This window comes from Mustelus asterias, unplaced genomic scaffold, assembly GCF_964213995.1.
Source record: "Mustelus asterias unplaced genomic scaffold, sMusAst1.hap1.1 HAP1_SCAFFOLD_36, whole genome shotgun sequence".
NCBI classification, from domain to species: Eukaryota; Metazoa; Chordata; class Chondrichthyes; order Carcharhiniformes; family Triakidae; genus Mustelus; species Mustelus asterias.
This window is the reverse complement of record NW_027590118.1, coordinates 4,016,142-4,038,898: the sequence shown is the minus strand read 5'-3', so window position 1 is coordinate 4,038,898 and position 22,757 is coordinate 4,016,142. Positions and strand designations below refer to the sequence as shown.

At 46.1% G+C, this 22,757-nt stretch overlaps 2 pseudogenes; both read right to left on the bottom strand.

The window, feature by feature from the left end:
- The window catches only part of LOC144482686 (SWI/SNF-related matrix-associated actin-dependent regulator of chromatin subfamily A member 5-like), a 176,169-nt pseudogene that overhangs the window by 115,620 nt on the left and 37,792 nt on the right, over positions 1–22,757 (bottom strand).
- LOC144482688 (U6 spliceosomal RNA) lies at positions 22,397–22,492 on the bottom strand (annotated as a pseudogene).

Below are 22,757 nucleotides of genomic sequence, written 5' to 3'. Positions count from 1 at the left end.
CTGTGCACAACCTGTCCTGGGCCCTTTGTCTGCCTTGAAACAATGATCATCCTCTTTGAAAATAGTTCACTGACTGTAAAGAAGGCTCCAAGGCCTTGAATATAAAAAAGCTTCAACTTGAACAATGGGACTGAGGGAGTTCATGAACACTTTCTGCAGAGGACTGAGGGGACATTCAGCCAACATTACATTGCTGCCTGTGGGATCTTACTGTGCGACAAATATTCCAGCCTCAGTTTGTACATTAAAACAAGAAACACACACACACAGAAAACAATTATCATAAACTCTGAACTGAATTTGAAACTGCCTCTGTGCTTTGGATCTTCCTGTGCACAAGTTATAATCAGAAATCTCTAAATTAACAGCAGTGAGGTCAGATTAACAATTAATCTCTTCACTGTAAATAATTCTTGATGGCCTGGAATGAAAGTTCTTTAACTAGAAGCGGGTGTAATTGTGGAATAAAAATGTGTCTGAGGCAGAGAGATAAATGTGAGGGTGAAATGAAATGCACAGGGTTTTATTTGAATACAGTTTGCTGTGGTGGTGATTGTCGGAGCTCTCGCTCTATGTCTGGTGTTGGGAAGCTGAGTTTGTGAAGTGTGGTCCCTTTAAAAGCTGGTTTTGTGTCCCTTTAAAGTTGGACATGTTTCAATGCTTGGAGGCTTCAAATGCAGGTACAGACAGAGTACACAGACTGCAACATTTGTCGCAAAGACCAAGCATCAAGGTCGCCATGGTAACAGGCTTTGCAGGTTATTGAATTCTGAGTTTAGCCAAGCAGTCCAAAGAAGACACTCAGCTCTCAGGAAGCTATCAAATGTTAATTTATTGTTGTTGACAAGATCAGATCAATCCTGGTGCAGGAAAATTCAGAGGTCATCACAATTATAAAAAACAGGAGATCAATTGCCTGCCTACAGTTCAACTAAAGGGTTGCCACCTCTCAAAGCCTAGAGAGGGAAAGCGCAGCTCTCTCCAGCTTTGAATATGACTTAATAGACCTCTCCATCTATCGATCTGAATCAGAAATAACTTGCAGGCAGCGGAATAGAAAGACGAACGCCAAAACGTTTCCAAAGCCACAAAATCTAGTTGTATACATTTTTGCGAGTGACTAAATTATGTTCTTTTTTTTCTGTTAATGAATGTCCTTGTGTGTATTTGAACAGCTTTCCAGTAGAATCTGACTTTAATCACAATGCTACTTCTTTAAATAAAGTTCCCTGTTAGTTAAATACATAAATTGTTAATTATTCACTTAAAGTGAGTGTCAGATATTGCTGTTAGTTAACAACTAAATGTTAATGAAGAACAGTTCACACCTTCCCACACACCTTTCACACATCACAAATCAAGGTATTCCTCTTTGAGGAATTCGGTGTGGCTTGTTAAAAGGGCATCAACCTTTTTCTCATGACACTGTCTCTCTATCTGTGTCTCTGTATCTCCATTGTGTGGCTTGTGAGGCAGGAAGTGAGAGAGTGGGGAGACAGGCTGAGGGAGGGCTGATGTTACGGAGTGAGAGAGAAAAGGGCGGATCAGGTTAAAGAGTGGGAGAGATAGCTGAACATTGTGGAGTTAGGATGGAGGGAAAATGGCACAGGATTTGGGGGTAGAGGGTTTCCTGTGAGCAGTAACTGCTGATGTCCCTGTCACATCTTTCCTGAAGGTGTGATGTTCAAACACTCAAATCCTGAGACAGCCTGTTTTGAAATGTATTCTGAGGAAATGAACAGTTTCTTCCCGATTGAGGTTTTAGCCACTTGCCTCCTGGGCTGGGCGGTGTGGAAACATTGCTACCCATGGGATCCTGCTGTGTATCAATGACCTGCATGATATACAGAACTGCAAATGGCAACCACACAACTTAAAAGGCAAATTAGCTCAGTGACGATAAAGCACATGGGAGGATGAAGGGTGTAAAAATCAAACCCTTGGCCTTGGTAAAGCCTTGTTCTCAATCCCTGTGTCCTGTTTGTGTTTTTAGACAGGGTGGTGAGATTTGGAGGATTTATTATTTTTTGAGGGGGGTGGGGAGGGATGGGGGTTCAATATCTAGGACTCTGTCACCACAACTTTTCTTCTCTCTCCCCATCCATTTGCTTCAAAGTTGCACCCTGTAATTAATGAGAAATAAAATCCCCTTGCGTTTTGTTTTATTGTTGTGGGGTGTATGAGGGGTGTGCGGACGGGACTGATGGTGGGGAGCAGTTGTTCTCTTTTCCCTCTTGCCCCTTCCATCCGTGTGTGGGATGTTTTGGGTCTGGAAAGGACAGTTCTGTTTCACTGGGGTGGGGAGAATCCTGTTATTTGTCCCCAAGGTTTATTGCATCCTGTGGGACTAGGCCTCAATTCAAGGCCTAATCTCAGGGCCCTCAGGATGCCTTTTCCATTCTCTTCATTCCATACAGTTACTGAGTTTAATTTTATGAGATCAATCGTTAAATAAAACTGCAGCAGCCGCGGCAATTCATTCCACTCAGGATGCAATTGTCGGTTTTCAAACTCTCTCACCCAACGTTCTCATTAGATTGTGTTATCAGTGAGGGAGAGAGAAAAAGAGGAAGGTGTAAGAGAGAGAGAGAGAGAGAGAAGTCCGAGAAGAAGGGAGAGGTGAGAAGATAAATTGTCGGGGGGATTGGTGGGGGATGAGGGAGGGTGGGTGGGCGGAGATAGGACGTGATTAGGGGGTCCTCCACTGTTTCATTCCAGGCGAGCCCCCAGTCATTGAAACATATAAACTAGAAGCATGAGTTGGAGCCTGGCCGCCATTCAATTTTGTTGTGGCTGATCATCAAATTTAATATCTTGATTCACCCTGACCCCATATCCCTTGATCCCTTTCGCCCCGAGAGCTATATCTAATTTATTTTTGAAGTCACAGAATGCCTGTGAATTCCACACATTCACCACCCTCTGACTGAATAAATTTCTCCTCACCTCACTTCTAAAAAGGTTTTCCCTTCTCATCAAGCTAAGACAGCTAGTTGTGGACTCCCCCACCATTGGTAACTTTCTTTCCGAATCGACCCGTTCGAATCCTGTTTGAATTTTATAAGTTTCTATGAGATTTCCTCTCACTATTCTGAATGCATTTGCCGGAACAACATTCGGTGGTAGTGAATCCCACACATTCACCATCCTCTGACTGAATAAATCTCTCCTCACCTCAGCTCCAAAAGATTTGTCCCTAATCCTAAGCCTATGACCCCGAGTTCTCGACTCCCCAACCATTGGTAACATTCTTTCTGAATCGACCCTGCCTCATTCTGTTAGAATTTAATACGTTTCTATGAGGTCCCCTCTCACTCTACAAATTGCAATTGAAGATAATCCTAACAAATCTAATCTCTCCATCCCAGGAATCAGCCTCGTAAACCGTCGCTGCACTTCCTCTACAGCAAGGACATCCTTCCTCAGATCAGAACAACAAAACAGTACAAAACTCTCCAGATGTGGCCTCTCCAATGCTTTATAAATTGCACGAAATCATCCCTATCCCTAAATAGGAATCATCTCGCTATGAAAGCTTACAGACCATTTAGCTCCATTCCTGCCTGCTGTACCTGCCTGGTTCCGTGCAGTGAATGATGCACGAGGAGACCAAGGTTTTGATGAGAATCCACCTCTCTCAATTTACACCCATTCAATAACAACTTGTCTTCCTAATATTCCTACCAGAGTCGATATCCTCACAGTGATCCACATTAAACTGCATTTGCCATGCGTATGACCACACCCTCAGCCTGTCCAAATCACGCTGAATATTCTCTGCACCCTCCTCACAGCTCACCCTCCCACTCGGCTTTGTACCATCTGCAAATTTGGAGAGGATGCATTCAGTAACCCTTCTGGAAGACTAAATAAACCCCATCCACTGGTTCGCCTCGGTCAACTCTACTAGTTCCACCCTCAAACAATTCCAACATATTCCAATCATGATATCCCTTTAGTAAATCCATGCTGCCTTTGTCTGATTATGGCACTGCCTTCCAAATGCCGAGTTATCAAATCCTTGAAATTTGACTCTTGCAATTTCCCCAGCACCGACGTTAGGCTCACTGGTCTATAGTTCACTGTTTTCTCTCTCCAGTCCTGTCTGAATACCGGCCTTGCATTCGCTACCCTCCAATCTGTAGGAACCAGCCCAGAGTCCAATAAAATTGGAAAATAACCACCATTGGATCTGCTATTCCCAGGAAGACATACTTAAGTACTCTGGGATGAAGATTATCCGAACCTGGAGTTTTATCCACCTTCAATCCCATCATTTTCCCCAAAACCATTTCTCTACAAATTCAAATTTCCTTCAGCTTCTCTCTAAAACTTGTTCCTCTCAGAACTTTTGTATATTATTCATGTCTTCCTTTCTGAAGATCGAAGTAATGTACAATTTAATTCCTCAGCTATTATTTTGTCCCCGTGATGGGATCTCCCATTTCTGACCGCAAAGGTCCTAGTTTGTCAATCTGTTTCTCTTTACATACCGATCGACATTGTTTGAAGTCAGTTGTCATGTTCCACGGTAGATTACTTTCATACTCTATTTTCCTTTCCTTAATCAATCCCTTGCTCCTCCCAAAAGGTTGGATTTGAAAAAAGTGATTGTGTTACTGAGGGTGAATCTGTGATGATGTGTTTTAGCTTTTCACCAATTCACACATAAAATTGTGTTTTCTATCTGGCTGCTCCCATATTGCAGTGTGATTGTGGGATCTTGCTGTGCAGGATGACCAGCAGGACTTCTGAAATGACACAGGAACATGTTATTTTCCTCAGAAACCCTCTAACCCTCCTGCTGCTGACCACAGTCTACACACCTTGGTTATTGAGCCCTCTGCTCAGGGGAAGAAGTTTCTTCTTAACTATCCTATCTTTGTCCCTCATAATTTTGAACACCTCAATGATGTCCGCACTCCGCCTTCACTGTTATGTGGAAAGCAACCCCAGCCTAACCAGCCTGTCTTCACTGCAGAAACACTGCTGCCCAGGCAACATTCTGGTGAATCTCCTTTGCGTTACTTCCAGAGCAATCACATCCTCCGTCGAGTGAGGCCCCCAGAAATCCTCACAGTCCTCGGGCTGATGACAAATGAGTGTTTCATACATCTCCATCATGACCTCCCTGCTCCTATCTTCGATACATCAGCTAGTAAAGAAAATTGTCATGTCCGCCTTCGTAAGCAGCTGATCATCAGAAATTACCCACTGGAATGGAAAACAATAGAAGGTTTATGTTTTCTCCTGAGTTTAAACAGAAATTAAATTTTTAAAAATCCAAAGAGCAGTTGTCCAGTCACAACCTCAACATAAAAAAATAAATGAACTAACTTCAAAAGAGTAAAAAAAATGTCAAGTAACACAGGCTGTGATAACGAGCATTCAGCACATGTTCCAAAATTAAGATCATCTTGACAGATTTCATTGAAGAATTTTAGCAATTATCAGGAATGATATGGTCGATGTCCGACACATGGCGTTTCTAGATGCCTTCAGTAAGTTAAGGCTGAACAGACACATGAGTAACCTCATTGCAAGTGGAGTTAAAGGACCAGCAGCAGAATGACTAGAAGTTGGTTACAAAGACACAACGCAGGGAGTGGAAGTTAAAGGGATTTTTATCTGATTGCTGGAAGGTGGGAAGTGGTTTTCCACGAGGATCAGCGCTGGGATCACTTTCCTTCACCATTTACATCAACAACATGGTATAGGGAAACAAAATTATCATTTCAAAATTTACAAACCAATCCAAACTGAGAATGAGAATGAGAAGAGTGGAAGAATACACCTAAATACAATAACACATTGATAATAAATTATAAACATGCAAATTTGGGTATTGGAATTGGGAATTAATTTCACCACAGCTCAGTGTCATGTTCTTCATTCTGATCAGAACAATATGTTTCCCAATCACTCTGTAGAAATCAAGTATCTGAATGTTCTCGAGGAGTTCAGGGCTTCAGGTGATCAGATTCACAAATCGCTTTCAGAAGCAACACAGTTTAGACAGAACCACAACAACTCAGAAAAAAAACCCATTGGAGTTCATTTATACATTAATGGAAATGTGAACAATTCACAAAATGTTTCACAATCACTGAATACTGCACGGTTTGTAATTGGTTTGTTTAAATATCATGAAGTCGCTGAAACCTCTTTCTTTTCAATACAAAGCCGAGGTATGGAGAAATTTCACATCATCCACTGACCACCAAACAAAGCCAAACTCTTCCTGTTTTCAACATATTCCAACGATAAAAGACTGAGGCAGCTCCACAGAATGGACATCTCACTCACCAAATTAAAATAGGATATATTTGAAACTGAAACAACTTACTTCATTCCAATTCTTTTCCGAAACACAATACAATTCGACATTGGACAGAAAGTGCCAGATATTAATGGAGACTTCGATCAGATATTCCACTCAGTTGAAAGATCCACAATCAGTACAATTTTACACTGACAAATATACCCTGCAATACTTGTTCCCATTCCACTCTGGTTAGTGATCCGCATTCAAATTTCCATTATATTCTTACTCCCACGAAACATTATTTCAGAAAGATCACCTTCACTGAGGTCCAATCTTACAATAGATATGATTGAGTAGTTCACTCCTCAATATATTAACTTCATTGAGTAGTGAGCCCGTGAATAACATACGGAGGCTCATTGTCAGTTGATGAAAAGCATTAAAACCACAGAGATATTTCAAGCCATTTGATTTAAGTAAATTACATCGTTGACCTGGTGTCTTTATAACAGTGACCACGAGATCAGCATGGAGCATTTTCAGTCAGAGTTTAAAATTAGAGAGCCGTTCACACACAGATTTACACAACCACAATTGTTCCAGTCACTCACCAGGAACAACAATAATGGCAATGATTGGGTAGAATATTTTCTGAACGCTGTCAATTGGATAATGCATCTTCAGTGCGAGGTGATGTGCCTCATCGAGTTGCTGGCAGTCTCCCTGTGTTAAACTCTGAGGTGATATGTTACCAAACCCTTTAATTTATACACTGTTAAAGTTACCTGAGGGACGTTGTGGCAGCAACCTGGTTTGAAGTTTTTTAAAAAAAATACATGAACAAATAGATTTCGACATTGAGTTCAGTGATGGAAAATATTAATTTTTAGTCTTGTCTTCTTTCCAAACACTGGATTCTGTTGATCGCATTTATCAACTAATAACAAGTGGAAAGATGTTGTTCACTCAAACACCATCAGTCCCACCTCTAGATCTCAAATAGTTTCAGTGATATCTGTTACTAGACTGTGACATTTCAGTAATTCAGTTTCAATTGTTACCGTGTCCCTCCGTGTGATCTTTAACTGTGGACATTCTGCGATGTGATTTAAGTGGATTTGAGTTGAGCATAAATTGCAAAATTCTGTTGATCAATAATTTTAAACTATTTCGTCTGCAAAGACATTTGTTTTTTTATCCCGAAATCTACTGCAGCTCCTCAAAGTGAGAAAATATTCAGAAACAATGGGATATCTCAGAAAGTTGAGGCCCTGCAGCAGATACAATCACATCATCTCTTAGAGCAGTAAAATAACAGATTTAACTGTGACGAGCAATGCACAGGTTCCAAATGACACTGGATCCACATCTGATACAGTGTTCAGAAACGTGCACAGATGTGGAAGGAGAGAGAAGAGCAGGAGAGAGAGGGATGACTTGTGGGATGGGCTGAATCTGGAAAGAGTGCGAGGCTGGGAAAATGAATGGATAAGAATGAGAGAGGAAGACTCTGAGCGAGTGAAAGTGAAAAAGAGGAAGATAGAATGATAGATGGGGCGGGAGTGAGGGCGTGATGATGGGGAAGCAGTTATTGTGAAAGGAATGGTGTTCATAACAGTAACTTAGCTTAGAGAGAAGTTAGCTCCGCTGGCTATGAGGAGAGGTTGAATAAACCAGGATTGTTTTCACTGGAAAGAAGAAGGCTGAGGGGAAACCTGATAGAGGTCTACAAAATTGTGAGAGGCACAGACAGGGTGGATAGTCACAAGCTTTTTTCCAAGGGTGGAAGGTTTATTTACAAGGGGGCAGTGGTTCCAATTGCAGGAGGAAATATTAAAGCAGATGTGCGGGGGATGTTTTTCACACAGCAGTGTCGGTGCCTGGAATGCGTGCCAGAGGAGGTGGTGGAATGAGGCACATTAGCAACGTTTAAGAGGCATCTGGATTGATGCATTAATAGGAGGTAAGAGGGATAGAGACAGGATAAGCGCAGCAGGTGTTATTTTAAAATAGGGCATCATGATCGGCACAGGTTTGGAGGGTCAAAGAATCATAAAAACACTACAGCACAGAAAGAGGCCATTCGGCCCATCGAGCCTGCACTGACCATAAACGCACCCAAGCCCTAGCCCCATACCCCTCCATATTTACCCGCTAATCCCTCTCACCTACGCATCTCAGGACAAAAAGGGCAATTTTAGCAGGGCCAATCAACCTAACCCGCTCATCGTTGGATTATGGGAGGCAACCAGAGTACCCGGATGAAACCCACGCAGAAACGATGAGAATGTGCAAACTCCACACAGGCAGAGATCCAAGCCAGGAATCGAACCCAGGTCCTTAAAGGTGGCAGCACAGGTGGAGAGGGCGGTGAAGAAGTCGTATGGCATGTTTGCCTTTATTGGACGGGGCATAGAATATAAAAGTTGGCATATGATGTTGCAGCAGTATAGAACATTGGACAAAAACTGACCCATCTAAAGTACTCGAAGTGTAGCTTTTCCAGTCAATATTTGCAAAGTTAAAGTCCCTATAACAACTACCCTGTGGCTTTCGCTCCGATCCAGAATCATCTTTGCAATCCTTTCCTCTACATCTCTGGATATTTTCGGTGGCCTATCAAAAACTCCCAACAGGGTGACCTCTCCATTCCTGTTTCTCACCTCAGCCCAAACTACCTCAGACGAGTCCTCATCGAATGTCCTTTCTGCCAATGTAATACTGTCCTTGACTAACAATGCCACACCTCCACCTCTTTTACCACCTTCCCTGCTCTGACTGAAACAGCCAAACCCCGGAACCTGCAACAACCATTCCTGACTCTGCTCTGTCCATGTCTCGGAGATGGTCACAGCATCGAAGTCCCAGGTACCAACACATGCTGCAAGTTCACCCACCTTATTGCGGATGCTCCTGGCATTGAAGTATACACACTTCAAACCATCTTTCTGCCTGCCAGTTCACTCTGCGACGCTGAAACCTTATGCACGACGTTACTACTCTCAAACTCCTGTACAGTGGATCTACAATTTAGGTTCCCACCCCCCTGCTGAATTAGTTTGAACCCTCCCAAAGAGCATGAGCAAATCCCACCCCCCCCTCCCCAGGTTATTGGTACCGCTCTGGTTCAGGTTGAGACCATCCCATTTGCAGATGTCCCACCTACCCCAGAATGAGCCCCAATGGTCAATGTATCTGAATCCCTCCCTCCTGCACCATCCCTGTAGTCACGTGTTCAACTGCTCTCTCTCCCTATTCCTCTCCTCGCTAGCACGTGGCACGGGTAACAAACCAGAGAAAACAACTCTGTTTCTTCTAGGCCTAAGCTTCCATCCTAACTCCCTGAATTTCTGCCTTACAGCGCCATCCTTTTTCCTACCTGTGGCTTTGGTGTCTGTGTGGACCACGACGTGGGGCTGGTCCCCCTCCCCCTTAAGGAACCCGAAAACACGATCCGAGACATCATGGACCCCGGCACCTGGGAGGCAACTCACCAAAAGCGAATCCCTCTCGTTCCCACATAATCTCCTATCTGTCCCCCTAACTATGGAGTACCCAATAACTAATACGCTACTCCTCTCCCCCCTTCCCTTCTGAGCAACACAGGCAGCCTCTGTGCCCTTGTGGCTTACCCCTGCTAATTCTGCCCCCCAAACATCCCATAGGCGGAACATTGCACTGCCTGCACTGACATACCTACTACTTCCTTTACGGAGAAACGAGAGAGAGAAAAAAGAAGCGTACCGAGTCTTTTTTGGATAGAGGAGGGGGGAGGGTGGGGAAATCTACACGTGTAGAGTCTCGGGTTAACTCCGCGTTCAAATTTATTCCGTCAAAAAAAACCTTCCCAGGCCTCCCCGCGGCCTACTTCCGGTTTCCTGTTTACTCCGCGAAAGTAAGGTAAAAAAAATCACTCTTACCCTCAGCCACTACTGACATGAATCGCTTGCTACGGTGGAACAATGATGGGTGATGGAGGGAGAGCAGGGGCAATGGAGAGAGAGGAGGGATGATGGAGTGAGAGCAGGGGTGAGGGAGAGAGAGCAGGGGCGAGGGAGAGGGAGCAGGGGCAATGGAGGGGGAGCAGGGTGAGGGAGAGGGAGCAGGGGTGAAGGAGGGAGGGACGATATGATGGAGGGAGAGATGGTGCTAGGGAGGGAGGAAAGACGGGTTAAAGAAGTGAGAGTAGTGGAGGGAGGGAACGATGTTCTGAGGGATTGATGAACGGTGGGAGGAGACTTTGACATCAGCAGAGATGGGATGAAGGAGGGAGAGAAAGAGTGAATGAGGGAGACAAGGTGCGGCTGAGGGAGGTCGAAAAGTTTCAATGAGGGAGAAACGGTAGAGGAAGGGAGAGACAAGGTGAGGGACTCACAAACTGGGTCAGGGATGGACAGACAGTGTGAGGTGGAGAATGAAAGGGTGAGGGATAGAGGGACAGGGGGAGGGACGAGAGATAGGATGAGGGAGGGAAAGACAGGGCGAAGGACGGAAAGAAGAGATGAGGGAGGGGCAGATCGTGAAATGTGGAGTGAAGGATGGAGGGACAGAGGGAAGGAGGGACAGATGGGGTCAGGGAGCAAGATATAGTGAGATGTGGAGTGAAGGATGGAGGGACAGGGTGAGGGAGGGACAGACGGGGTGAGGGAGGGAGAGATAGTGAGATGTGGAGTGAAGAATGGAGGGACGGGGTGAAGGAGGGACAGACGGGGTGAGGGAGGGAGAGATAGTGAGATGTGGAGTGAAGGATGGGGATACGGGGGTGAGGGAGGGACAGACCGGATGAGGGAGGAAGGGATAGTGAGATGTGGAGTGAAGGATGGAGGGACGGTTTGAGGGAATGACAGACGGGGTGAGGGAGGGAGAGATAGTGAGATGTGGAGTGAAGAATGGAAGGACGGGGTGAAGGAGGGACAGACGGGGTGAGGGCGGGAGAGATAGTGAGATGGGAGAAGGGAAGCGAGTGAGCAGTCTGTGGAGGGATCCCCTGTGCTTGTCCCCCTCCAAAATAGGTATATTGTTTTGGATTCTGTGGAGGGGGATGACCCTCCAGGGGTAAGCCACGAGGACCAGATCGCCTCCACGGAGACAGGCTCAGGGGTCCGGAAGGGAAAGAAGGGGTTTAGGAGAGTGATAGTTGTGGGGGACGCAATGGTGAGAGGCACGGACAGGCGCTTCTGTGGGACTGAACGAGAATCCAGGATGGTAGTCTGCCTCCCTGGTGCCGGGGTACTGGATGGCTCCAAGAGTGTAGGAAGCAGATTTAAAAAGGAAGCTAGTCAAACTGATGTGATTGTACACATTGGTGGAAATGATGTAGGTAGGAAGAGCAGGGGGGGGGTCATACGAGAGAAATTCAGGGTGTTGGGTCCTAGGCTAAAAAGTAAGACCTCCAGGGTGGCAATCTCTGGACTGCTCCCGGTGTCTAGTGCAAGTGAGGCTCGGAACAGGGAGATTCTACAGGTGAACGTGTGGTTAAAGGACTGGTGCAAGCGGGATGGTTTTAAATTCATGAATACCTATGAAATCTTCAAGTCAGGATGGCAACTGTACAGAAAGGATGGGTTACACCTTAACTGGAAGGGAGCAAATATCCTGGCTGGGAGTTTTGCTGGAGTGTTTCGGCAGGATTTAAACTAGTGTGGCAGAGGGGTGGGGAACAAAACAGGAGGTCAGTAAATACTGAGGCTGGGGTTGAGCTGGGGGCCAGGGCAAGGCTAGCTAAGAAGAGGAGCACTCTGGAGGAGGAGGACCTGACTGGGCCTGGAGGTCTGGAGTGCATCTGCTTCAATGCGAGGAGTGTAACGGGTAAAACAGACGAACTTAGAGCCTTAATGCTTATGCGGAATTTGGATGTGGTTGCGGTGAAGGAAATTTGGTTAAAAGAAGGACAGGACTGGCAGCTGAATATTCCGGGGTATAAGTGTTTTAGGCGAGACAGAGGAGGGGCTAAAAAACGTGGGGGAGTAGCGATATTAGTTATGGAGCATATTACCGCGGTGCAGAGGGTAGACATCTTCGAGGGGTCATGTACTGAGTCGCTGTGGGTGGAACTCAGAAACAGGAAGGGTGCAGTCACTATGCTGGGGGTGTACTACAGACCACCGAACAGCCCACGAAAAGTGGAGGAAAGGATATGTCAGGAGATTCTGGATAGGTGCAGAAAAGATAGGGTTGTTGTAGTGGGGGACTTTAATTTCCTTGGCACAGACTGGAAAGTGCTTCGAGCTGGGGGTCCGGACGGGGAGGAATTTGTAAAATGCGTACTGGGAGGTTCCTTGGAACAGTATGTAGATAGCCCGACTCGAGAGGGGGCTATACTGGACCTAGTTCTGGGAAATGAGCCCGTTCAGGTCGTCAAAGTTTCGGTAGGGGAACATGTGGCAAATAGTGACCACAACTCTGTTAACTTTAGGATAGTAATGGACAAGGATGAGTGCTGTCCTACGGGCAGGGTGCTAAATTGGGGGAAGGCTGACTATAGCCGGATGAGGCAGGAATTGGTGGATGTTGATTGGGAGAGGATGTTCGAGGGTAAGTCCGCGTCTGGCATGTGGGAGTCTTTTAAGGAACTATTGATGAGGCTGCAGGATCGGCATGTACCTATAAAAAGGAAAGATAGGAACGGTAGGATCCGAGAGCCGTGGATAACCAGGGAAATTGAGGATCTGACTAAAATGAAAAGGGAGGCGTACGTTAAGTCCAGGCAACTGAAAACAGATGGAGCTCTGGAGGAATACAGAGAGAGTAGGAAAGATCTCAAACGGGGAGTGAGAAGGGCGAAAAGAGGTCACGAGATGTTCTTGGCAGGCAGGATTCAGGAGAACCCTATGGCATTCTAGTCATACGTTAGGAACAAAAGAGTTGTCAGGGAGAAAATCGGACAATTCAGGGACAAAGGAGGGGAATTATGCTTAGAACCCAAGGGAATAGGGGAGATCCTAAATGAATACTTTGCATCGGTATTCACGAAGGAGAGGGGCGTGTTAACCGGGAGTGTCTCAGAGGGAGGTGTTGACCCGTTAGAGAAAATCTCCATTACAAGAGAGGAAGTTTTAGGTTTTTTAGGGAACATTAAAACTGACAAAGCCCCAGGGCCTCATGGGATCTATCCTCGACTGCTCAGGGAGACGAGAGGTGAAATTGCTGGGCCTCTGACGGAAATCTTTGGCGCTTCTTTGGACACGGGTGAGGTCCCTGAGGATTGGAGGATAGCGAATGTGGTCCCGTTGTTTAAGAAGGGTAGCAGGGATAACACAGGAAATTATCGGCCGGTGAGCTTGACATCCGTGGTAGGGAAGTTGTTGGAGAGGATTCTTAGAGACAGGATGTATGTGCATTTAGAACGGAACAATCTCATTCGTGACAGACAGCCTGGTTTTGTAAGAGGGAGGTCGTGCCTTACAAATTTGGTGGAGTTTTTTGAGGAAGTGACAAAAACGGTTGATGAAGGAAGGGCCGTGGATGTCGTCTATATGGATTTCAGTAAGGCATTTGACAAAGTCCCACATGGCAGGTTGGTTACGAAGGTTAAGGCTCATGGGATACAAGGAGAAGTGGCTAGATGGGTGGAGAACTGGCTTGACCACAGGAGACAGAGGGTAGTGGTCGAAGGGTCTTTTTCCGGCTGGAGGTCTGTGACCAGTGGTGTTCCGCAAGGGCCTGTACTGGGACCTCTGCTATTTGTGATATATATAAATGATTTGGAAGAATGTGTAACTGGTGTAATCAGCAAGTTTGCGGATGACACGAAGATGGCTGGAATTGCGGATAGCGAAGAGCATTGTCGGGCAATACAGCAGGATATAGATAGTCTGGAAAATTGGGCGGAGAGGTGGCAGATGGAGTTTATTCCGGATAAATGCGAAGTGATGCATTTTGGAAGAAATAATGTAGGGAGGAGTTATACAATAAATGGCAGAGTCATCAGGAGAATAGAAACACAGAGGGACCTATGTGTGCAAGTCCACAAATCCTTGAAGGTGGCAACACAGGTGGAGAAGGTGGTGAAGAAGGCATATGGTATGCTTGCCTTTATAGGACGGGGTATAGAGTATAAAAGATGGAGTCTGATGATGCAGCTGTATAGAACGCTGTTTAGGCCAAATTTGGAGTACTGCGTCCAGTTCTGGTCGCCGCACTACCAGAAGGACGTGGAGGCATTGGAGAGAGTGCAGAGAAGGTTTACCAGGATGTTGCCTGGTATGGAGGGTCTTAGCTAGGAGGAGAGATTGAGTAGACTGGGGTTGTTCTACTTGGAAAGACGGAGAATGAGGGGAGATCTAATAGAGGTATACAAGATTATGAAGGGTATAGATAGGGTGAACAGTGGGAAGCCTTTTCCCATTTCGGAGGTGACGATCACGAGGGGTCACGGGGTCAAGCTGAGAGCGGCGAAGTATAACTCAGACATCAGAGGGACGTCTTTTACACAGAGGGTGGTGGGGGCCTGGAAAGCGCTGCCAAGTAGGGTGGTGGAGGAAGGCACGCTGACATCGTTTAAGACTTACCTGGATAGTCACATGAGCAGTCTGGGAATGGAGGGATACAAACGATTGGTCTCGTTGGACCAAGGAGCGGCACAGACTTGGAGGGCCGAAGGGCCTGTTTCCTGTGCTGTACTGTTCTTTGTTCTTTTATGTGGAGTGAAGGATGGGGATGCGGGGGTGTGGGAGGGACAGACGGGGTGAGGGAGGGAGGGATAGTGAGATGTGGAGTGTAGGATGGAGGGACGGGGTGAGGGAGGGACAGACTGGGTGAGGGAGGGAGAGATAGTAAGATATGGAGTGAAGGATGGAGGGACGGGGTGAGGGAGGGACAGACGGGGTGAGGGAGGGTGAGATAGTGAGATGTGGAGTGAAGGATGGGTAGACGGGGTGAGGGAGGAAGAGATAGTGGGATGTGGAGTGAGGGATGGAGGAACGCGGTGAGGGAGGGAGAGACGGGGTGAGGGAGGGAGAGATAGTGAGATGTGGAGCGAAGGATGGGGAGACGGGGTGAGGGAGGGATAGATAGTGAGATGTGGAGTGAAGGATGGAGGGACGGTTTGAAGGTGGAACAGACGGGGTGAGGAAGGGTGAGATAGTGAGATGTGGGGTGAAGGATCGAGGGACGGGGTGAGGGAGGGACAAACGGGGTGAGGAGAGAGAGATAGTGAGATGTGGAGTGAAGGATGGAGGGACGGGGTGAAGTAGGATGTTTGGTGATGACTGAGGATGAAGAGTTGTGAGGAATGGAGAAACTCAGCGTGGGAGTGAAAATTGGGGCATGGGATTGACAGTTGCACCGAGTTTATTGAACGCGGGGGAGGGCGTGGAGAGGTTAAAAGAATGCAACCGGGGAGAATATGCAGGTCAGTTTTAATTGAATTGAAAGTAATTAAGTGTTAAGATACTTGAGGATAGTGTGGAAGACAGACAGATTCAGTATGCAATCCCCAGTGAGATCAGGAACACTTTCGCATTCTCTCTCCACTCCCTGTGTTTTGGGGACTTGCTGCAAGTATATTAGTGGCTTGTGTGGTGCTCAGGTTTTATTGAAATGTTTTTCTTTTGAAACATGAGCAACAGGGGAAAGAAGAGTGTGTGAGGGAGAGATTTTGAGAGAGTGGGTGAGATTGTTGCTGCATTTCACCAGACTGCCTGTATCCTCCTGACAGCGGCTAATCTCTTCATTTTCATTTTCTCCGTTCCATGCGGTCGTCATTGAGTAATTTGAGTAAACACTGAGTCAGTTTGGATCATTTATGCTGCAGTGCTTATAGTATTTAATCAGATAACTGTCATCAAACAGGCACAATGTTTTTTCTGTGTCTGACATTATGGAGTGGACAGAGAATGGGGATTTGAACATGTTATTGTGTTAACTCCCAAAATTAGGAATTGACACTTGGTCTGTTGTTGTCGGCGGCAAGTCCCAAAAATAAGGGGAAGCAGAGTTAGGAATGAGCTGAGGAGGAACCTCTTCACCCAAAGGGTTGTGAATCTCTGGAATTCCCTGCCCAGTGAAGCAGTTGAGGCTCCGTCATTGAATGTTTTTAAGGCAAGGATAGATAGATTTTTGAACAGTAAAGAAATTAAGGGTTATGATGCGCGGGCGGGTCCCTGAGAAGAACAGCCATAATCTGATTGAATGGTGGAGCAGGCTCGAGGAGCCAGATGGCCTACTCCTGCTCCCGGTTCTTATGTCCATACGTTTTTTTGTTTACTCCCGGCATGAATTTTATTCATAACACTGGGCATCGTATTACACAGGCCGGCTGTTCACTAAGCGTGCATGTGCGCGTGCATGCGTGTGTGTGTGTGCGTGCGCACGTGCAAAATGTTCTGTGTGTCTGTTAGTGTGTGCATGTGGGTGCATGGTTTTCTGTTTTTCAGTCAGCATATGTGTGAAAGATCATGTGTGTGCGTTTCATGAGTTAGTGTGTGTGTCAGCGAATATGTGAGAATGTATATTCGTGTGAGAATGTACACACGTGCACAAATGTGTTTACATGTGATGAAGGTTGTCAGAAAATACAACAAGATATTGATAAGCTGGAAAATTGGGCGGAGAAATGGCAGATGGAACTTAATCCAGATAAATGCGAGGTGATGCATTTTGGGCGATCAAATTCAGGTGGGAGCTGTAAACAAAATGGCAGAACCATCAGGAGCAAAGACACACAGAGAGATCTGGGAGTACAGGTGAACAGATTTATAAAAGTGGCAGCACAGGTGGTAAAGGTTGTGAAGAAAGCACATGGAATGCTTGCCTTCAGCAGACAGGGCAACGAGTATACAATTTGGCAAATTATGTTACAGTTGTATAAAACATTGGTTTGGCCACATATTGAATGGTGTGTCCAATTCTGGTCACCGCACTACCAGAAGGATGTGGAGGCTTTGGAGAGGGCACAGAACAGGTTTTGCAGGATGTTGCCTGGTATTTGCTATGAGGGGAGATTGAGTACACTGGAATTGTTCTCCCTTGAATGGCGCAGGCTGAGGGGCCACCGACTAGAAGTTTATAAAATGATGAGGGGTATAGATAAGGTGAACAGTTGGAAGCTATTTCCCAGGACATAAATGACAATTGCAAGGGGGCACACGTTCAAGATAAGGGGGGAAATGTTCATTTCGGGTCTGCAGGTGAAGCTCTTTACACAGAGGATGGCGGGGGCCTTGAACGCACTGCCAAGTGAGGCAGTTACTTCAGCCACATTTAAGACTTATCTTGATAGGCATATGAACAAGCGGGGAATAGAGGGATATCAGTGGTTGGTCTCGATAGGTAAACATGATCGGCGCAGGCTTGGAGGGCCGGCCTGTTCCTGCGTGTAGTGTTCTTTGTTGATAGAACAGAGAACATTACAGCGCAGTACAGGCCCTTCGGCCTTCGATGTTGCGCCGACCAGTGAAGCCAATGTAAAACCTCTCTAATCTACACTACTCAAATATCATCCATATGTTTATCCAATAACCATTTCAATGCTCTTCATGTTGACGAGTCCACGACTGCTGCAGGCAGGGCATTCCACGCCCTTACTACTCTCTGAGTAAAGAACCTACCACTGACATCTGTCCTATATCTCGCACCCCTCAATTTAATGGTATGTCCCCTCGTGTAGGCCATTACCATCCGAGGAAAAAGGCTCTCACTATCCACCCTATCTAATCCTCTAATCTTCTGATCACCCTTGTATGCGTCTATTAAGTCACCTCTTAGCCTTCTTCTCTCTAACGAAAAGAACATCAAGTCCCTCAGCCTTTCCTCATACGATTTTCCCACCAAATCAGGCAACATCCTGGTAAATCTCCTCTGCACCCTTTCCAATGCCTCCACATTTTCCTATAATGTGGCGACCAGAACTGTATGCAATACTACAAGTGAAGCCGCACCACAGTTTTGTACAGTTGCAGCATGACCTCATGGCTCCGGAACTCAATCCCTCTACCAATAAAAGCTAAGACTAACACACCGTAAGCCTGGGTGTCAACTTTCCGGGATCTATGTACATGGACACCCAGATCCCTCTGCTCATCCACACTAACCTTATCTTACCATTAGGCCAGTACTCGGTATTCCTGTTACTACTCCCGAAGCGAATCACCTCTCATTTTTCCGCATTAAACTCCATTTGCCACCTCTCAGCCCAGCTCTGCAGCATATCCATGTCCCTCTGTAAGCTACCACTTCCCTACACACTGTTTACAACTCCACCGACTTTAGTGTCATTCGCAAATTTACTAATCCATCCTTCTACGCCCTCGTCCAGGTAATTTATAAAAATGACAAACAGCAGTGGCCCCAATACAGATCCTTGCGGTACACCACTAGGTACTGAACTCCAGGATGAACATTTCCCATCAACCACCACCCTCTGTTTTCTTACAGCACGCCAATTCCTGATCCAAACCACTAAAGCACCCGCAATCCCATGCATCTGTATTTCCTGGAATATCTTACCATGGGGAACCTTATCAAACGCTTTGCTGATATCCATATACACCACATCAACCGCTTTACCCTCATCCACCTCTTTGATCACCTTCTCAAAGAACTCAATGAGGCTTGTGCGGCACGACCTACCCTTCACAAAACCGTGCTGACTATCCCGAATCAAATTATTCCTTTCTGGATTATTATAACTCCTATCTCTTATAACCCTTTCCAAAACTTTACCCACAACAGAAGTAAGGCTCAGCGGTCTATAATTACCAGGGTTGTCCCTACTCCCCTTCTTGAACAAGGGGACAACATTTGCTATCCTCCAGTCTTCTGGCACTGTTCCTGTAGACAATGACGACACAAAGAACAACGCCAAAGGCTCTGCAATCTCCTCTCTCGCCTCCCAGATAATCCTACGATAAATCCTATCCGGCCCAGTGGACTTATCTATTTATACCCTTTCCAGAATTCCTAAAACCTCCACCTTATGAACCTCAATTCCGTCCAGTCCAACAGCCTGCATCTCAGTACTTCCCTCGACAACACTATCCCTCTTGTGTGTATGTTTGTGTCTTTCCTTTTGTGTGTGTGTATGTGTGTGTGTGTGTGTGTGTGTGTGTGTGTGTATGTGTGTGTGTGTGTGTGTGTGTGTGTGTGTGTGTGTGTGTGTGAGGGAGAGAGAGAGAGAGAGAGAGAGAGAGAGAGATTCTCAGTGAGATTGTGTATGTGACTGTGTGTGAGTGAGCCTGTCCGTGAGGGTATGTGTGAGGGAGTTGGTGCGGGTGATTTTAACATAGAAATTTAGAAACTAAAAGCAAGAAGAGGAAATTCTGCCCTTTCGAATGTCCCGCCACACTTTATGATCAAGGCTGATCATCAAATACTATACGCTGACCCCGACTTTCCCACATATCCCTTGATCCCTTTAGCCCCAAGAGCTATATCTACTTTATTGCTGAAATCACACAGTGTTTTGGCCTCAGCTACATTCTGTGGGAGTGAATTCCACACATTCATCACCCTCTGGGTGAAGAAATTTCTTCTCACCTCAGTTCTAAAAGGTTTACCTCTGATCCTCAAACTACGACCCCGAGTTCTGAACGCCCCCACCATCGGGAACATTCTTTCTGAATCTACCAGGTTGAACACTGTTAGAAATTTATCATTCATATTAGATCTACTCTCACCCTTTTAAACTCCAATTGTGTTGAAATGTGTGATTATGTGTCAGAGTTTGTTAATGTGAGACTGCATGCGTGAGTTTGTATGAATGCTTATCTGTCTGTGAGAGTGAGAGTGTAAGATTTACGACTCACTGTGTGATTGTCTGTGTGAGATAGTGTGAGGGAATGTGTTTGTGAGAGGGTGTGTGTGTGTGTGTATGAGTGTCTGTGAGAAAGTGAGAGTGTAAGACTTACTGAATCAGTGTGTGATTGTCTGTGTGAGAAAGTGTGAATGTTTTTGAGACAGTATGTGTGTATGAGTATCTGTCTGTGAGTAAGAGTGTGAGTAAGATTTACGGACACAGTGTGTAATTGTCTGTGTGTGATAGTGTGAGAGAATGTGTTTGTGAGACGGTGTGTGCCAGTGTGATTTTTGTCTGTGTGTGAGAGAGCGGGAGCTCTGCATGTGAGAGAGTGGCAATGTGAGAGAGACAGAGACGGACAAATTGACCAAGTGTCTAATGGAGATTGACACACAGAGAGACGCAGGGAAAGATTCGCCAATTTTAAAATGATTGTGGATTTACAATGGGCCACAGGAAGGTTGAGAATTCATGGCCAATTACATCATGGAGTGACATTCTGGAAAACTGGCACTGCGAACACAGAAGCACACACACATAAACTTGGACACACACACACACACACACACACACACACACACACACACACACACACACACACACACACACACATGGTGGCAGAGAAACAGACAGTGACTGCTTAACATTTCGATTTCTAACAATAAACGCCCTCTTTAAACTATCACTGGAGAGTGGGGTTAACCCAGCAAAACACACAGCCGAGGCAGGATTAAGCACAAGATGGAGACTCGAAGATACGGCAGGGCTGACAGCAAACTGCGCACTGCGATCAGAATCCTGAGAGAAAGAGGAATAGATATACGATGTCTTCAACAAGCCTGCAGATGGAGTGCAGTATAGATAAGCATGGTTGCTGCTAGATGGGTCTGTCCACTCCAGGATAGGCCTCCTGTCCCATGCGTTCAAAGAAAGGTCCACCGATGTCCAGCCGGCGTTCTATTCTGACCACTGCCTCCTACTGGACGACTGTCAACGAGAGAAAACACAGAAAGTACATTGAAGGCGAATGTAAAACTGTTGACCCCGGAGAACCTTGAGGAACTCAAAAGGGATTACAAAGGTTGGAGAATGGTGAAACGATTATTTGATTTGATTTACTATTGACACATGTATTGGGATACAGTGAAAAGTCTTGTTTCTTGCGCACTATACAGAAAAAGCATACCGTTCACAGAGAACATAGAGGAGAAGGAAACGAGATAGTGCATAATGTAGTGTTATAGTCATAGCTAGGGTGTAGATAAAGATCAACTTAATGCCAAGTAGGTCCATTCAAACGTCTGACAGCAGCAGGCAAGACGCTGTGCTTGAGTCGGTTGGTACGTGACCTCAGACCTTTGTATCTCTTTCCCGACGGAAGAAGGTGGAAGAGGGAATGTCCGGCGTGCATAGGGTCCTTAATCATGCTGGCTGCTTTTCCCGAGGGAGCGGGAAGCGTAGACGGAGCCAATGAATGGGAGGCTGCTTTGAGTGATGGACTGGCTTTTGTTCATGACCATTTGTAGTTTATTGCGGTCCTGGGCAGAGCAGCAGCCATACCAAGCTGTGATACAACCAGAAAGAGTGCTTTCTACTGTGCATCTGTTGAAGTTGGTCAGATTCGTAGCTAACAGGCCAAATTTCCTTAATTGAGTCTCCATCACTTTGTTGGAAAGCTATTAAGGGGAACACCAGGAGTTTCTTCATCCTGAATGGAGTTCAGAAGGCGAGAGAGAGAGATGAGGGGAATGTCCCGACTCCGAAAAGACATCTGCTCTGACTGCGGTCGATGGGGGTAGGTGCAAAGGAGGATTGCCAGGAGTTGAAGAAACCACGAGATCACCCGGATAACTTTTTAGCCGGGCCCGAAGGTAATGGTTCTCTTTCCAAACCTCTGACTTTGTTACTGTGGGGAGACGTTGGCCCATTGTCCAGATCAGTGACAGGGAACTCAGTGCTCCCTTACAGAAAGAGACAGGGAGAGCACCTCACTTGACTGGAGTTAACACAGGCCTAGATTACATCAACTGCTTCACCAACGGAGTCGAGACACCACTTCATAGAAATCATAGAAACCCTACAATGCAGAAGGAGGCCATTCGGCCCATCGAGTCTGCACCGACCACAATCCCACCCAGGCCTTACCCCACATATTTACCCACTAATCCCTCTAACCTACGCATCCCAGGATTCTAAGGGGCAATTTTTAACCTGGCCAATCAACCTAACCTACACATCTTTGGATGTGGGAGGAAACCGGAGCACCCGGTGGAAACCCACGCAGACACGAGGAGAATGTGCAAACTCCACACAGACAGTGACCTGAGCCGGGAATCGAACCCGGGACCCTGGAGCTGTGAAGCAGCAGTGCTAACCACTGTGCTACCGTGCCGCCCGAAACGCTTCACGAATTTGCGTGTCATCCTTGCGCAGGGGCCATGCTAATCTTCTCTGTATCGTTCCAATTTTAGTATTGAATGTTCCTGAATACCGGCAAGTTACCTTTTCAATCATTTTCCTGGCTCTGTCTCTTCCCTTGCTTTTCACAGTGTGTTTTGTCTCTGCTTCGCAGTGATAATTCACTGGGAATGTTCCAGTGACCTGAACACTTGAGGCTAACACTGGTGCACTACTGAGGCCACACTGTCAGAGGGTCAGGGCAGAGGGATTGCTGCACGGTCGGAGGATCAGTTTTGAGGGAGTGCCACACTGTCAGAGGGTCAGAACTGAGAGAGTGCTGTACTGTCAGAGGATCAG